This window comes from Rhinolophus ferrumequinum, chromosome 21 (assembly GCF_004115265.2).
Source record: "Rhinolophus ferrumequinum isolate MPI-CBG mRhiFer1 chromosome 21, mRhiFer1_v1.p, whole genome shotgun sequence".
In the NCBI taxonomy this organism is placed as follows: Eukaryota; Metazoa; Chordata; class Mammalia; order Chiroptera; family Rhinolophidae; genus Rhinolophus; species Rhinolophus ferrumequinum.
Genome location: NC_046304.1, coordinates 28,448,224 through 28,462,772, shown reverse-complemented (window position 1 = coordinate 28,462,772; position 14,549 = coordinate 28,448,224). Strand labels below are relative to the sequence as shown.

General features: G+C 38.3%; 1 non-coding gene across 1 annotated transcript; it reads right to left on the bottom strand.

Annotated features, from left to right (window-relative positions):
• Window positions 1-1,811: 1,811 nt before the first annotated feature.
• On the bottom strand, window positions 1,812-1,918 carry LOC117014165 (U6 spliceosomal RNA). Its single transcript, XR_004421462.1, has one exon. It is a non-coding gene; the product is annotated as a U6 spliceosomal RNA (small nuclear RNA).
• Window positions 1,919-14,549: the final 12,631 nt, after the last annotated feature.

The window sequence follows — 14,549 nt, the reverse complement described above, 5'->3', positions numbered from 1 at the left end:
CAAATCTTTAAGGTAGGTATAATTACCTCATGTCACAGATGAGAAAACTGAAGCTTAGAGAAACTAAATAACTTGCCTAATACAATGGATATTGGCATCCAGGCTATCTGATTCCAGAAGGCAAACATTTTCTACTATAAAATGCTGCCTCTCAAGAGGAGCCATAGAGCAGCTTTCAGTAAATAAATACCGTAAAATCCCCTATGACCTACCTCTTGTGGGTGAGGTGGCCTGGTGACTCATGCCAGAATGTTTGTGGAATTCTCTTTCCTGGAGGAGAAGTTTAGAAAAAATGACCAGGAGGGGCATACTTTATGTTTTTCAAATTCTATGCAGTAGATATGTCGTAAGACATACTATGCTAAATTCATTCCATTATGATTAAAGCATATACTTTGTGTTATTTAAATCTTTTAAAATTTATGGAAACTTTTTTTATTACCTGAATATGGTCTATCTTGTTATTGGTTACTATTTGCCTGGCATCTCTTTTTTCCATCCTTTTACTTTCAACCTTTTTGTGTCTTTGAATCTAAAGTGTGGCTCTTACAGAGAGGATATAGTTGGATCATGTTTTCTATGCATTCTACCAATCTCTGCCTTTTAATTGGAACATTTAAGCCATTTACATTACATTACCAATAAGGTAGGACTTACATCTGCCATTTCCTTATATTTTTATGTCTTACATCTTTTCTGTTCTTCTATCTCTCCGTTCCTGCCTTCTTACTTTTGTATTCCTTTGTTCTTTCTTCAAATATTCTTTCTGCCTTCCCTCTCTCTCCTCTTCTTTAGGAACTCCCATTATTGGTATGCTTGTTGGTGTCCCACAGGTCTCTGAGGCTCTGTTCATTTTTCTTTCTTCCCTTTCTTTCTTCTTTTCCCTTTCTGTTTTATAGGCTACATCATCTCAGTAGATCATAAGCAGGTCCACCAGTTCTTTCTTCGCACTGCTCAAATCTGCTGCTGAGCCCCTCCAGTGAACTTTTTATTTTAGTCATTATACATTTCAACTCCAGAATTTTCATTTGGTTCTTTTTAAAAATAATACTACATTACCTCCTTACTGATATTCTCTATTTAGAGAGACATCATTCTCATACTCACCTTTATTTCTTCAGACATGGTTTCCTAAGGTTCTTTGAACATATTTAAATAGCTGATTTAAAGTTTTTGTCTGTAAGTCCAACATCTGTACTTCCTCAAGGATAAATTCTGTGTTTTTTTTTTCTCATATGGGCCATTCTTTCTTCTTTCTTTGTATATTTCATATTTTTTTTGTTCAAAACTGGATATTTAAAATTATACAATGTGGCACTGTGGATACCAGATTCCCCCCTCCCCACTGTTTGTTGTTGGGCTGTTCATTGTTGTTATTTGTTTAGTGACTTTTCTGACTTAATTCCCTGAAGTCTGTGTTTATTGTCATATGTTGCTACTAAAGTCTCTGCTCCATTAGCCTAGCGATCAGCTAACAACTGAATAGAGATTTCCTTGAATGCATAGAACCAATAAGTTTCCCGGTATTTTCTAAGGTCTCAGAGTTGTTTGCAGACTATTGGTTTTCAAGACTACCGGGAGCTGGAAGTGGAGTAATGGGAATGGGACAAGTTAAAACACCACAGTTTGCTGTTCCTACCAAGATTCAGCCACTCTTTCTTTCTTCCTTCCTTCCTTCCTTCCTTTTTTCCTTCCTTCCTTCTTTCCTCTTTCCCTCCCTCCCTCCCTCCCTCACTCTCTTGCTTCCTTCCTTCTTTTCTTCCTTTCTTTTTTATGCTTTATGCTTTATTGGTTTGGCGGGGAGGGGTCAGAAAAATATGGAATGCTTCACGAATTTGTGTGTCATCCTTGCACAGGGGCCATGCTAATCTTCTCTGTATCATTCCAATTTTAGTATCTGTACTGCGGAAGCGAGCACACAGCCACTTTTCTTGAATAAGCATTCCCTGAATTGTTGTAAGGTCTTCGCTAATTCCCACAGGTCTGAAAAAGTTGATCCTGACAATTTTTGTTAGTTTTCTTTTACGGAGGCAAAATTTTCAGAGGTCCTTACTCTACCATAATATTACTCTTTCCCCTGCTCCCCCCAGGATAGCCTTTTATCATATCATATTATTATATCTGTAAAAATAACAACTAAAAAAGACATTATCAATAAATTTCCTGGTGAAAATTGAAAATTCATCAACATGAGAGGTCTTTTTTTTCTTCCTGTAATCATTTTTGAATAATTTTTAATTACAATTTACATACAAAATTATATTAGTTTCAGGTGTACAACATAGTGATTAGATATTTATATACCTTACGGAGTGATAACCACGATAACTCTAGTAACCATCTGTCACCATACATATTTATTACAATATTGTTAACTATAGTCCCTTCTGTACGTTATTACATCCCTGTGACTAGTTTTATAACTGGCAGCTTGTACTTCTTAACCTCTGTCTTTTTCACGTATCTCCCATACCCCTCCCATCTGGCAACCATAAGTTTGTTTGCTCTATCTATGAGTCTGTTTCTGTTTTGTTTTGTTAGCTCATTTTATTGTTTTTTAGATTCCACATGTACGTGAAATCATATACCATGTTGTTCTTTTAATGTTAGTAGAATCTATAGTAACGCCTTTTTCATTCCTGATGTAAGTAACGTGTTTTCTTTCTTTTTTTCTTGATTAATCCATCTAATAGATTATTAATTTTATTAATTTTTTTCAAAGAACCAACTTTTGGCTTTAATTTTCTGTCATTTGTCTGCTCTTTTTCTTCATTAATTTCTTCTCTTAACTATTATTTCCTTCCATTTACTTTTGGTTTAATTTGCTCACGTTTTCAAGATTATTAAGTTGGATTATTAGATCATTATTGTTAAACTTCCTCCTTTTCTAATATAGGGGCTTAAAACTATAAATTTCCTTTTAAACACTGCTTTAGTTATATTCTACAAGTTTTAATTTGTGTGTTTTCATTACCATTTCATTCAAAATATTTTCTAATTTCTTCTTTGATACATTAGCTACTTGTAAGGATATGGCTTCATTTCCAAATATCTGGAGCTTTCCTGGGTATCTTATTGTTATTGATTTCTAATTCAACTCCATTTTAGTCAGCACTATTACGTAAGCTGTTTCTCTTTTGAAATATGTTGAGACTTATTTTATGACTTGTTTTATGATGGACATTTGGTCCATCTTAGAGAGCATTCCAAGTATACTTGAAAAAAAAAGTGTGTGTTAAATTGTTGAATGTATAAATGTCAATTATATCAAGGTTCAGAACTTCTGTATCCCTCCCAATTGTTTTGTCTAGTTGTTCTACCAATTTTTGCCGGAAGCTGTTAATAACTTCAATATACTAATTGTCTATTTCTCACTTTGTATTTGTCCGTTCTTTTCTTCATGTATTGTGAAGCTTTGTTCTTAGTTAGTATATGGGTTGAATTGTATTCCCCCCCAAAATATATGTTGATGTCCTAACCCCTGGTATCTGTGAATGTGATCTTACTTGGAAATAGAGCCTTTGCAGATGTAATCAATTAAGATGGGCTCATTAAGGTGGTACCTAATTCACTATGAATTAGGAAAATACCATGTGAAGACAAACACACATGAGGTGATAACACCATGGGATGATGGAGGCAGAGATTGAAGTGCTGGCGCTGTAAGCCAGCACCAAAGGTGGCTGGGAAAGCATCATAAGCTAGGAGGCAAGAAAGGAGTCCCTCCTACGGGTTCCAGAGGGAGCAGGGTACTACTGACACTTGACTTCAGACTTCTACCCTCTGGAACTCCGAGAGAATAAATTGTACTTGTTTTATGTCACCCGGTTTGTGGTACTTTGTTATGGCCGCCCTAGGAAACTAATACAGGTACATACAACACATTAAGGATTTTATATGTATTTTTTTATTATTCAACCCCTTTATGAAAAAAATCCCCCTTTATCTCTCATAATAATTTTTCTCTTGAAATCTACTTAGTCTGATAGCAATACAGTCACACTTATCTTACTGTTTGTGTGATATATCTTGCTATCCTGTTACTTTCAACTTCTTGTATCTTTATGAAAAAGTGTGTCTCTTGTAGGCTAAATATAGTTGGCTCTTGCTTTTTTTATTCAGTCTGACAATGGCAGCCTTTCAATTAGAGTGTTTAGTCCATTTGTATTAATCTACTCAGGGATTTGAACTCTACCAAATTGCTACTTGTTTTTTAGTTGTTTCATTGCTTTTTGTTCCTATGTCCCTCTTTTCCAGTCTTCTTTTGGATTAATCAAATACATTATACATTTCATTTTTATTTCCTTTTATTGGCCTTTTATCTATACTTCTTTTATTATAGTTCTAGTAGTTGTTCTAGGGATTATAATATGCATCCTTCATTTATCACAGTCTAGAGTTAATGTTACATTAATAATTCATATAAAATAGAATCTTATTACATAAAATAAATAAAATTTTGTTTACCACCTTTTTTGCTATTGATGTCATATATATTATATATATGTATATATATATATATACACACACACACATAATAAACCCCACACTATTGTGAGAGTCATTAAATAGGGAAGTCGGTAGACTGAGGTTGCTCTAATGCTTTGGGAGCCAACATAAGGAAGCCAAAATCTAAACCAGAGTCAATTCCTGTAAATGCTTTGGGGTTAGGAAAGCAAAACTTAAGAACAACCAATCATAAATGGCAAACTAGGCTTTCCCAAATAAGGCAACTGCTTAAGCTATAGCCAATTAAATAATAAAAGAGTTTCCCCTAGCTCCTGGGCCATTAGAGCACCCCTAACCACTTATAGTTTGGCACTGGCTGATTCAAATCAATGTCTGCTTAGATAAACTCTTCAAAAATGTAATGTGCCTCCATTTATCTTTTAACAGGATGACTGTATATTAATACATTTACTTTGAACAGTTACCTCTCAAGGAAAATAAAAGAAAAAGAACAGGTGGCTGTATGGCTCAGTTGGTTAGAGCGCGAGCTCTTAACAAGATTGCCGGTTCAATTCCCACATGGGATGGTGGGCTGCGCCCCCTTCAACTAAAGATTGAAAACAGCAACTGGACTTGGAGCTGAGCTGCGCCCTCCACAACTAGGTTGAAGGACGACTTGACTTGGAGCCAATGGGTCCTGGAAAAAACGCAGTTACCCAATAAAATTTTTAAAAAGAAAAACAAACATATTGAAAAAGAACAATTGAAAAAAAACATATAGTTATGTATAAAAAGATAGATATATTCTCCATATATATTACCATTCCCAGTACTCTTCCTTCCTTCCTATCGATACAAGTTTACTTCAGCATATCCTGTAGTGCAGGCCTTCTGGCAATGAATTCTTTCAACTTTTGTTTATCCAAAAATGTCTTCACTTCATCTTCATTTTTAATGGTTAATTTCACAGGCTATATGATTCTAGGTTGACTTCCTTTCAACCCTTTACAGATGGCATTCTATTGTCATCTGGCCTCCCTTATTTCTGATTGTCATTTGTATTGGTTTTCCCCGGTAGGTAATGTACAGTAGTTCCCTTTAACCACAGCTTTGCTTTCTGATGTTTCAGTTACCTGCAGTCAACTGAGGTCTGAAAATATTAAATGAAAAATTCCAGAAATAAACAATTCATAGGTTTTAAATTATGCACCATTCTGAGTAGCGTGATGAAATCATGCTCCATCCTGCCTGGGATATGAATCACACTTTTGTCTACCGTATCCACACTGTATATGCTCCCTGCCTATTAGTCATCTCAGTTATCAGATATTTTGAGAGAGGCGGGGAAAGAGAGAGAGAGAGAGAGAGAGAGAGAGAGAGAGAGAGAGAGAAAGAGAAAGAGAGATCGTATTCACATAACTTTTATTAGGGTATATTGTTATAATTGTTCTATTTTATTGTTAGCTATTGTTGTTAATCTCTCACTGTGCCTACTTTATAAACCAAACTTTATCATAGGTATGTATGTATGTATGTATAGGAAAAAACATTGTCTGTATAGAGTTTGGCACTATTTAAAGTTTCAGGCATATACTGGTGGGTCTTGGAATGAATTTCCCAGTGATAAGGGGGGCTACTGTACTTTACTCCTCTGGTGGGTTGTGAGATTATCTCTCTATGTTTTTCAGCATTTACCTGTGATGTTCCTAGGTGTCTTTTGTTGGTTTTGTTATCCTACTTGGGGTTGGCTAGGTTTTTCTTGGAAAAACTTGATGTTTTTCTCCAAATTTGGGCAAGTTTTTGATCTTTATTTCTTTAATGTTTTTGCCCCATTCTCTCTCCAATTATATATACGTTAGCTTGTTTGATATTGTCCCATAGGTCACTGAGGGGGTGGGGGAAAAATCTTTTTTCTTTCACTTTAGATAGGATCATTTCTGTTGATCTGATTTCAAGTTTATTCATCCTTTCCTTTATAGTCTCCAGTTTGCTGTGAATATCCTCGGTACATTTTAATTTCAGACATTTTTCTTTTCCATTCTAGGATTTCCACCTGATTCTTTTTAATGGCTTCCATTGCTTTGTTGAGATTTCCCATCCACCCACTCAATATGACTATATTTTCTTTTAAGTCCTTAAAATATTGATGATAGCTACTTTAACATCCTGGTCTGTTAGTTCCAACATTTGGGTCTGCTCTATTGATTATTTTTTTGTTTTTTGTTTTTCTTGATTAAGGGTCAAATCGTCCTGCTTTTTCACATTAATAATTTCTTTACTTATGCATGACATTGTGGATGATATGTTTTAAGAAGTCTAGATTATATTGTCTTTCTTTAAAGGGTATTGATTTCTGTTCTGGTAGGCAGTTAAATTACAGGCATATTATTTTGGCCCTGTCAGCCTTTGTTTTATTCTTTATTATAGTGCGTATATTTTAGTTTTTACTTTATTCTTAGGTCTTGCCCCTTAAGCTAAGACATATTCCTGACTCCTAAATCATGTCTATCCTAGAGCCTCACCTGAAAGTCCGAGGTGCTCACGGAAGTCTCTTCAGTCAGGCTAGGCCAGAAGAACAACATCTTCCAGAAATGCACAACCTCATTTATCACCATTCAGCTCTCAGCTCCACGACAGATCATCTCTGCTGGGCCTCAGAGCGCCTAACCCTGCACCTGCGCAGTCTAGCCCTCAGTCCGGGACCCGTAATGAATCCCCGTACAGACTCCTGGACTCCTCCTCCCTCCCCACTACAGCGTCTGCTTCTTCAGTTATCTGTCCCCCAATGTATAGCTGCTTCAGGAGCCCACTAATCCGATCTCTGCCCCTTCAGCTCAACAAGACACCTTTCCACTTGGGCTCTACATGCCTGTACCGCACCAGGAATCTAGGGTGATTGTGAGGCTTACCTCATGTGTTTGTCTTCACTCCAGAATCGTTGTCCTAGCTCCCCTTTTGCCCAATGCCTGAAAACAGTTGCATTATATATTTTGTTCCATTTTGTAGTTGTTCAGTGGGAGGGCGAGTCTTGTACCAATTACTCTGTTATAGCCAAAGGTAGATGTATTGTGTCTTTTTTCACATCAGATTCTTTCAAAACTTTCTGTCTCATGTTTTTGATGCTCCTTTCTATAGGTGCTCTGAGCTTAGGCCTAGACCACCGTTTGGATAATCCAGCACCACCCTGTCTTCTAGTCCACTTTTTTTTTCTTTTTTTTTTTCACTGTCTCTTAATTTTAAAAATGGATTAGGATCAAGGGAATAAGAAGACAAGCTAGAAAATGGGAGTAAATATTTGCCAAAGGCGTATCTAACAAAAGACTGCTATTCAAAATACATAAAGAACTCTTAAAATTCAAAATAAGAACATGAACAACCTGCGTAAGAGAATGGGCAGAAGATCTGAACAGACACCTCACCAAAGAAGATCTATAGATGGCAAATAAGCATATGAAAAAATGCTCCACATCAGATGTCATCAGGGAAATGCAAATTAAAACAAAGATGAGATGCACTACGTACCAGTTAGAGTGGCCGAAACCTGGCACACTGACAACAGCCGTGCTGAGAGGCTGTGCTGCAACAGGAACTCTCATGCACTGCTGGTGGGAATGCAAGATGGTCCGTTGGAAGACAGTGGGGTGTTTTTTTACAAAACTAAACATGCTCTTACCATGTGATTCAGCAACCATGCCCCCTGGTATTTCACCCAAATAAGTTGAAAAAACAAAAACTTGGCAGCTTTACTCGTAATTACCAAAACTTGGAGGCCACCAAGATGCCCTTTAGTAGGTAAATGGATAAATAAACTGTGGTACATTAAGACAACGCAATATTATTCAGTGCTGAAAGGAAATGTGCTGCCATGAAAAGATACGGAGGAAACTTAAGTTCATATGATTAATGAAAGAAGCCAATCTGAAAAGGCTACATATGGTATGATTCCAACTACATGACAGTCTGGCTAAGACAAAACATATGAAAACAGATTCAGTGGTTTCCAGGAGCTAGAAGATAGGGAGAGATTAAGAGGCAGAGCACAGAGGATTTTTAGGGCAGTGAAACTTCTGTATAATATTACAATGATGGACGCATCATTTTACATTTAGCAAAACCAATAGAATGTACAACATCAAGAGTGAACCCTAAGGTAAACTATGGACTTTGGGTGATGACGTGTCAGTGTAGGTGCATCAATTGTTACCATGGCACCACTCTAGTGTGGATTGTTGCTACAACAGTGGAGAATGGGGGAGGGGTATCACGGATACATGGGAAGTCGCTGTACTTTCTGCTCTATTGTGCTGTGAAAACTGCTCTAGAAATAAAGTCTATTTTTTTAATGGACTAGAAGTCACCAAACTTGGCTATCTCCAGAAATTAAATCTATGCTTAAAAGGTGAGAATTCAAAATAGTCGGTTAGCTCTATGTGGATTACTGTTATTACTATGATTATTTGACAAGGGTTCTCAACATTGTCCCCCAAAAGGAGGCCCAAAGAAGGGTGTCACGGTAGTAAAATTAACAGAATAAGTGTTTGGCATTCCAAGATTTTGTAAAACTGCATTTGTTTTTCAAAAATGGGAGGATGATGTGTACATGTAATTGTTAAAAACCTTAATGTGACCAGGCATGAAACAATGTACATTTGAATTGATAATGAAGGGGGGAGGAACTTTTAAAATATTACACTGGTCATTATCAAAAAGTAGTTTTTAAAAAATCCACCAAAACATGTTCATGCTGCACAGCCAGCCAGAGCAGCTGGTTCTAATCATCTGTCAATGAACCACAGCATATTCTTATACTCAGTTGTGTTTGGCTTGTTTCACTTAATGACTTTACAAGAATACATTCTTAAGGAATTCAGCTCCATACCTTTTACCCAGTTCCTAATGATGCAATTTTGTGTTTGTTTCCTCTCGCTCCGTTACTAACCAGGTGAAGAGACGGCAGGAACCTACCTGCATGCGTGGCCACACCCCGTCAGCCATGGAAGCAGATGAAATCTCAGTTGACAGGCAGGTTGGATGTCTGTGGAGGCCCCACGAATGAGGCAACTGCTGGCCCTAGGCTGCAACTCCCTGCGGCTCTTTACCCTTTTCATCTCCACAGAAGACATATGCTTTGGGAACCCTAGTGGATCTCTTATTCTTTCCCCCGTCCTCTTGAATAACTGGTGCCTCAGGAAGAGAGAAACATCAATGATGGCCAAGATCTGCTGTGTATTTCTTATTTCTTGCTGGAATTCCATCAGGCCCTGTATCACTAGCTATTTCTGCCTCCTCTTCTCACCCCACACCCCATGATCCTACTTCCTGTTGGATCTCCACTTCCTGTTGCCCAATGGTCCTATTTCCTGATATCTTCCTAAGTAACATTCCTACTGACACCATACCCCTTCTAAAACATACTACAAATTATAAAAGTATACTATGCGTGTGGTAAAACATTTACAGAGAATGACGTGAAAAAGTGAAAAGATCCCTCTCCATCAGTCCTTCTGCATAGAGGTGGCCACTGTTAAGTCTCACAGATGTCCTTCCACAACATTTTTATACATAACCCATTCAAGAGCCTTTTTTTAGATGCAAATGGGAAATATACTGTATAAATATGTAGTGTCCTACCATTTGCTTTTTCTTGTCTTCCTTAGAATCTTCTACTGTATGTTGGTTAAGAATATTGAATGTTATATATATATATATATATAGTCACGGGATGTGAAGTACAGCACAGGGAATATAGTCAACGGTATTGTAACAGCTATATACGATTTCAGAGGGGTAGTAGACTTGGGGGTGTTATCACTTTGTGAGGGGTGTAAATGTCTAATCATTATGTTGTTTTGTACACCCAAAACCAATATAATAAAAAAATATAAAATTAAAAAAAAAAAGAATACAGACTCTGAAGCAGACAACCTGGATTTGGACCCAGGCTGCCTTCATCCACTAGCTGTGTCATCACAGGCAAGGAACTTCACCTCTGTACCTCAGTTCCCCCTTCTGTAAAAGGGAGAGAGTGACAGTACATTATCTCATAAGGTTATTATGTAAATGAACTAATAAATGCAAAGTGCTTAGAAAAACAGCACATGACTATTGCTATCATTTCTATTCTCCAAAGCTTCCTTGTGATGAACTGGTCTCCAGCTGTGGGTCTCAGTCTGGTACCAGGATGGCAGTGATGGCTTCTCCTAGGCTATGAAGGTGACCTGACCAGCAGGGTGGTAGGGCTGCTCAGGGCGTGCTGAGCCCACTTCTGCTCCTAAACTAACTCCTGTGTCATGAAACTCTGGTGTGTTCAAATGGCTCACGTGACCTGTGTCCTAAGACTTTGATCCCCACAGCTGTGAGGCAGCCAGAACCCACGGTGGATGTTTTTTTTTTTTTATCACACATTACCTTATAGCTGCATTTCATATAGTAAAACCCTGCCAAAACCCTGTAAATGGTATCCCCAAATCGAGTCACTTAACACGTAGAGATGCATTACTGCAAAATCAACATGTCTGGGAAAGAGTCCTGCAGAGGACAAGAGCCAATCACCAATCTCATTATATCCCAAATGTGTTTTTTCTGGGGCTTCTTTGTATTTATTTTCCTATAATCCCTTACTCGTTCATTTCTGAATGACTTTTCTCTCCTGTTAACTGGAGAATAAAATAAAAAAAAGAACCTGAGTGATTGTCTTAATATAATTTTTGTGAAAGTGGGGATCATGGCTAGAGCCCTGGGGTAACAGCTATACTACTCATTAGGATATGAGTTTGCAGATTACGGTTGGATCCAGTCATTAGCAGAAAGCGCCAAGCCTTCTAGAATAAAAGCATCACTGATGAGAATTAGGTGACTGATATCCTCCCACCTAAAGATGTAATTAAAAAAAGTCTAAACATGACAGCTCTAATATGAAATATGGTTCAAGTCAGTTCTAGCAGACGAAAATAAATTAAGAGAATTCAAGTTCTGCCAAAAATTTGGAGCGGGACGTTAGGCAAGCATTATTTTGACTTTCCATTTTAAGTCTGGGGATGGGATAGGCGCATTCTACAAAAACACACTCACCCTGTATCTCCCAGCTCAGATAGGGACCCACCTCTGATTTCAAAATCTGTTTTCTTTCCACTATGTCAGCAGTTCTCTAAGTGTAGTCTGTGGACTCCTGCAGGTCGCCAAGACACTTTCAGGGGGTCTGTGAGGTCAAAACTACTGAGATGTTGTCTTTTCACTGTGTTGATGTTTGCAACAACGGTGCAAAAGCAATTAACTGCTGCACTCCAGCATGAATCTAGCCAGTGGTACTGCTGGCCTTTGCAATCACAGTAGGGAAAAAAAACAGATGCACTTAATATCCTTGATGGAACAGTGACAAGTACTATTAAATCGTGATGTGAACTATTAAAGGCACATGTGCATAGCAGCGTACAACGCTTGTCTCAAGGAAGACCACTTGTGCAGTTGGTTGCATTGTGAGCAGAACTGCCTGCGTTTTTCATGGAACCCCATTGTTCCTTGAAATCATTACTGACAGAAAACCTGTGATCAGTCAGACATGGGCATTTGCAGACATTTTTTTGACAATGAACAAAGTGAGCCTCTCGCTGCAAGAACAACTGACAGTGTTGGTTGGTCGGTGAAAAAGTTGGAGCTTTCAAGCAATCATTAGAATTTTGCAACGTTCATATCTGTTGACAGCTTCCCAATACTTTTCTGATAAAATCAGGTACTTGGCAATAGTAAACATTACTTTAAAATATCACATAATTAAATGGACAGCATTTGAAAGATGGCGGTTTCCAGCAAGTCCCGCCAGTGCGTCATCACACTGACTTCTCTGCCCTTCAGTGAGGTATGGCCATGACCTCCCAACAAGGTCTGATCACAGGGGAGTGCTCTGTCAGCCCCAGGGGTAGTGGCTGCTCCTCCTACCCGCTACTCCTATATTTTTGAAGACTTCTCTTGATTTCTTCCTAGCTAGTCCCTCAGTACTCCAATCCCTGTTAGACTTAGTAATTCTTCATATTAAACTTTTCCTGTTTGAATTACTGTGTGGTTTCCAATTGGATCCAGATTGATACATTAGGCCTTGCAAGCACCAGCTGAGAACTGAAAAACCAACCAGCCCGGTCATTACTGTGCAGGGAAGGGTGTTCCTACCAGGACTCCTCCTCTTTGTGAACAATAAGCGCTGTCTACTTGACGTGGAGGAGGAGGGTACGGGTTGAAGGAGAAAGTCTGGAACAGTTCCTTTTGGGTATAAATAAAGAAGAGGAAAATTAGAACCAAATAGTACCCATATTTTGAGGGGGCTAGTTCTTTCGCCGTGACAAGTTTTCATGACGTCCCCTCAGAGCAGTTAAAGGAGTAGGGAGTGAATGATCCAACCAACCCGGCTTTGGAAGGAGCTAAACAGAAGTTACCGTCACAGTGTCCAAGATAAAGACAGCAAAAGGAACGCCAGTCCTATCAGTGATGCGAAGGGAGGTGGAGAGCTTCAGGGTTTCACAAGAAGGGAAAAAAGATCCAGTGGGATACGGATTAAGTCAGGGTCAGTCTTTTTATCGAATTGAATGTCTTGAGAGCTAAAGCAGTTTAGAACTTAATGTTAGCCATAGGCATTGCAGTATTACTTACAATACCCAAGACGTGGAGACAGCTTAAATGTCCATCCACGGATGAATGAAATGGATACCAAAAAAAAAAAGTAGTATAATATTATTCAGCCATAAAAGAGAAAAAATCCTGCCACATTCAACATGGATGAACTAAAGGGCATTATGCTAAGGGAAATAAGCCAGTCAGAGGAACAAATACTGCATGATTCCACTTATAGAAGGTATCTAGAATAATCCAACTCATAGCAATAGAGAATGGTGGTTTCCAGAGACGAAGAGGGGAAAATGGGGAGTTGCTGTTCAACGGGTATAAAGTTTCAGTTATGCAAGATGAGTAAGTTCTAGAGATCTGCTGTACAACAGTGACAACACTGTCCTGTGCACATGAAAACATGTGTTCAGACAGGAGGTCTCCTGCTAAGTGTTCTTACCACAGAAACAAAACAGGGCACGAGGAAACTTCTGGGGGTGATGGATGTTTATTACCTTGATTGTGCTGACGGTTTCACGAGTATATGCACATGTCCAAACTCATCAAACTGAATACATTAAATATGTGCAGTTTTTGGCATATTGATTACACCTCAATAAAGCTGTTTAAAAAATGTTTTAATCCAAACAAAAAAATAATAACTTTTGATTAAGAAAAAACTTAGTGGTGAGTAGACAACCTGAAGATGGACAACACCAAGTCATGGGGGCAGAAAGGTAATCAGAAGGTTCATGTTTCCGAGGATAAAGGCAGCAGTGGGGAGGTGAGAAGCAAGGGCCCCACGGCTACTCCCACGCAGACCAGGACAAAGCCACTTTAGGGGTAGTCACCAAAACATCTCAGGGGAAGAATACTGCTCAGAAAGTACACTAGATTCTCCCTCTTCTAGTTGGGTGGTCTTTGGCAAGTTATTCCATACTGAGTTGAGAGAAGTTAGATGAGTTACTACTTTACGCCATAGCACAATCCTATAATAATCATAGCTGGCATCTGAGTACTTGCTGTTTCCCTCGACTATAACTGCTTCTGGACCAGCCCAGGGGCAGTGAGGCAAAGATTTAGGCCCTGGCATGTACCTTTTGCCTAGCACCTTTGTTTTCATCTCCCCTCTTCTCTCACTCCTGGAATAAATGGTATAGTTTAGAATTTCCACATCTGACAATTGTAGCTCTGATTTTAAGCAGTAAGAAATACATTTACATTTTACATACCATGTTTCCCCGAAAATAAGACCTATCTGGACAATCAGCTCTAATGTGTCTTTTGGAGCAAAAAGTAATATAAGACCCGGTATATTACATATTATATCATATTATATTATTAGACCCGGTCTTATAGTAAAATAAGACCGGGTCTTATATTAATTTTTGCTCCAAAAGACGCATTAGAGCTGAGTATCCGGCTAGGTCTTATTTTTGGAGAAACACGGTAGTGACCCAACACACTCATAGCTCTATGTAAATTGTTTCGTAAAGCAAACTTAAAAT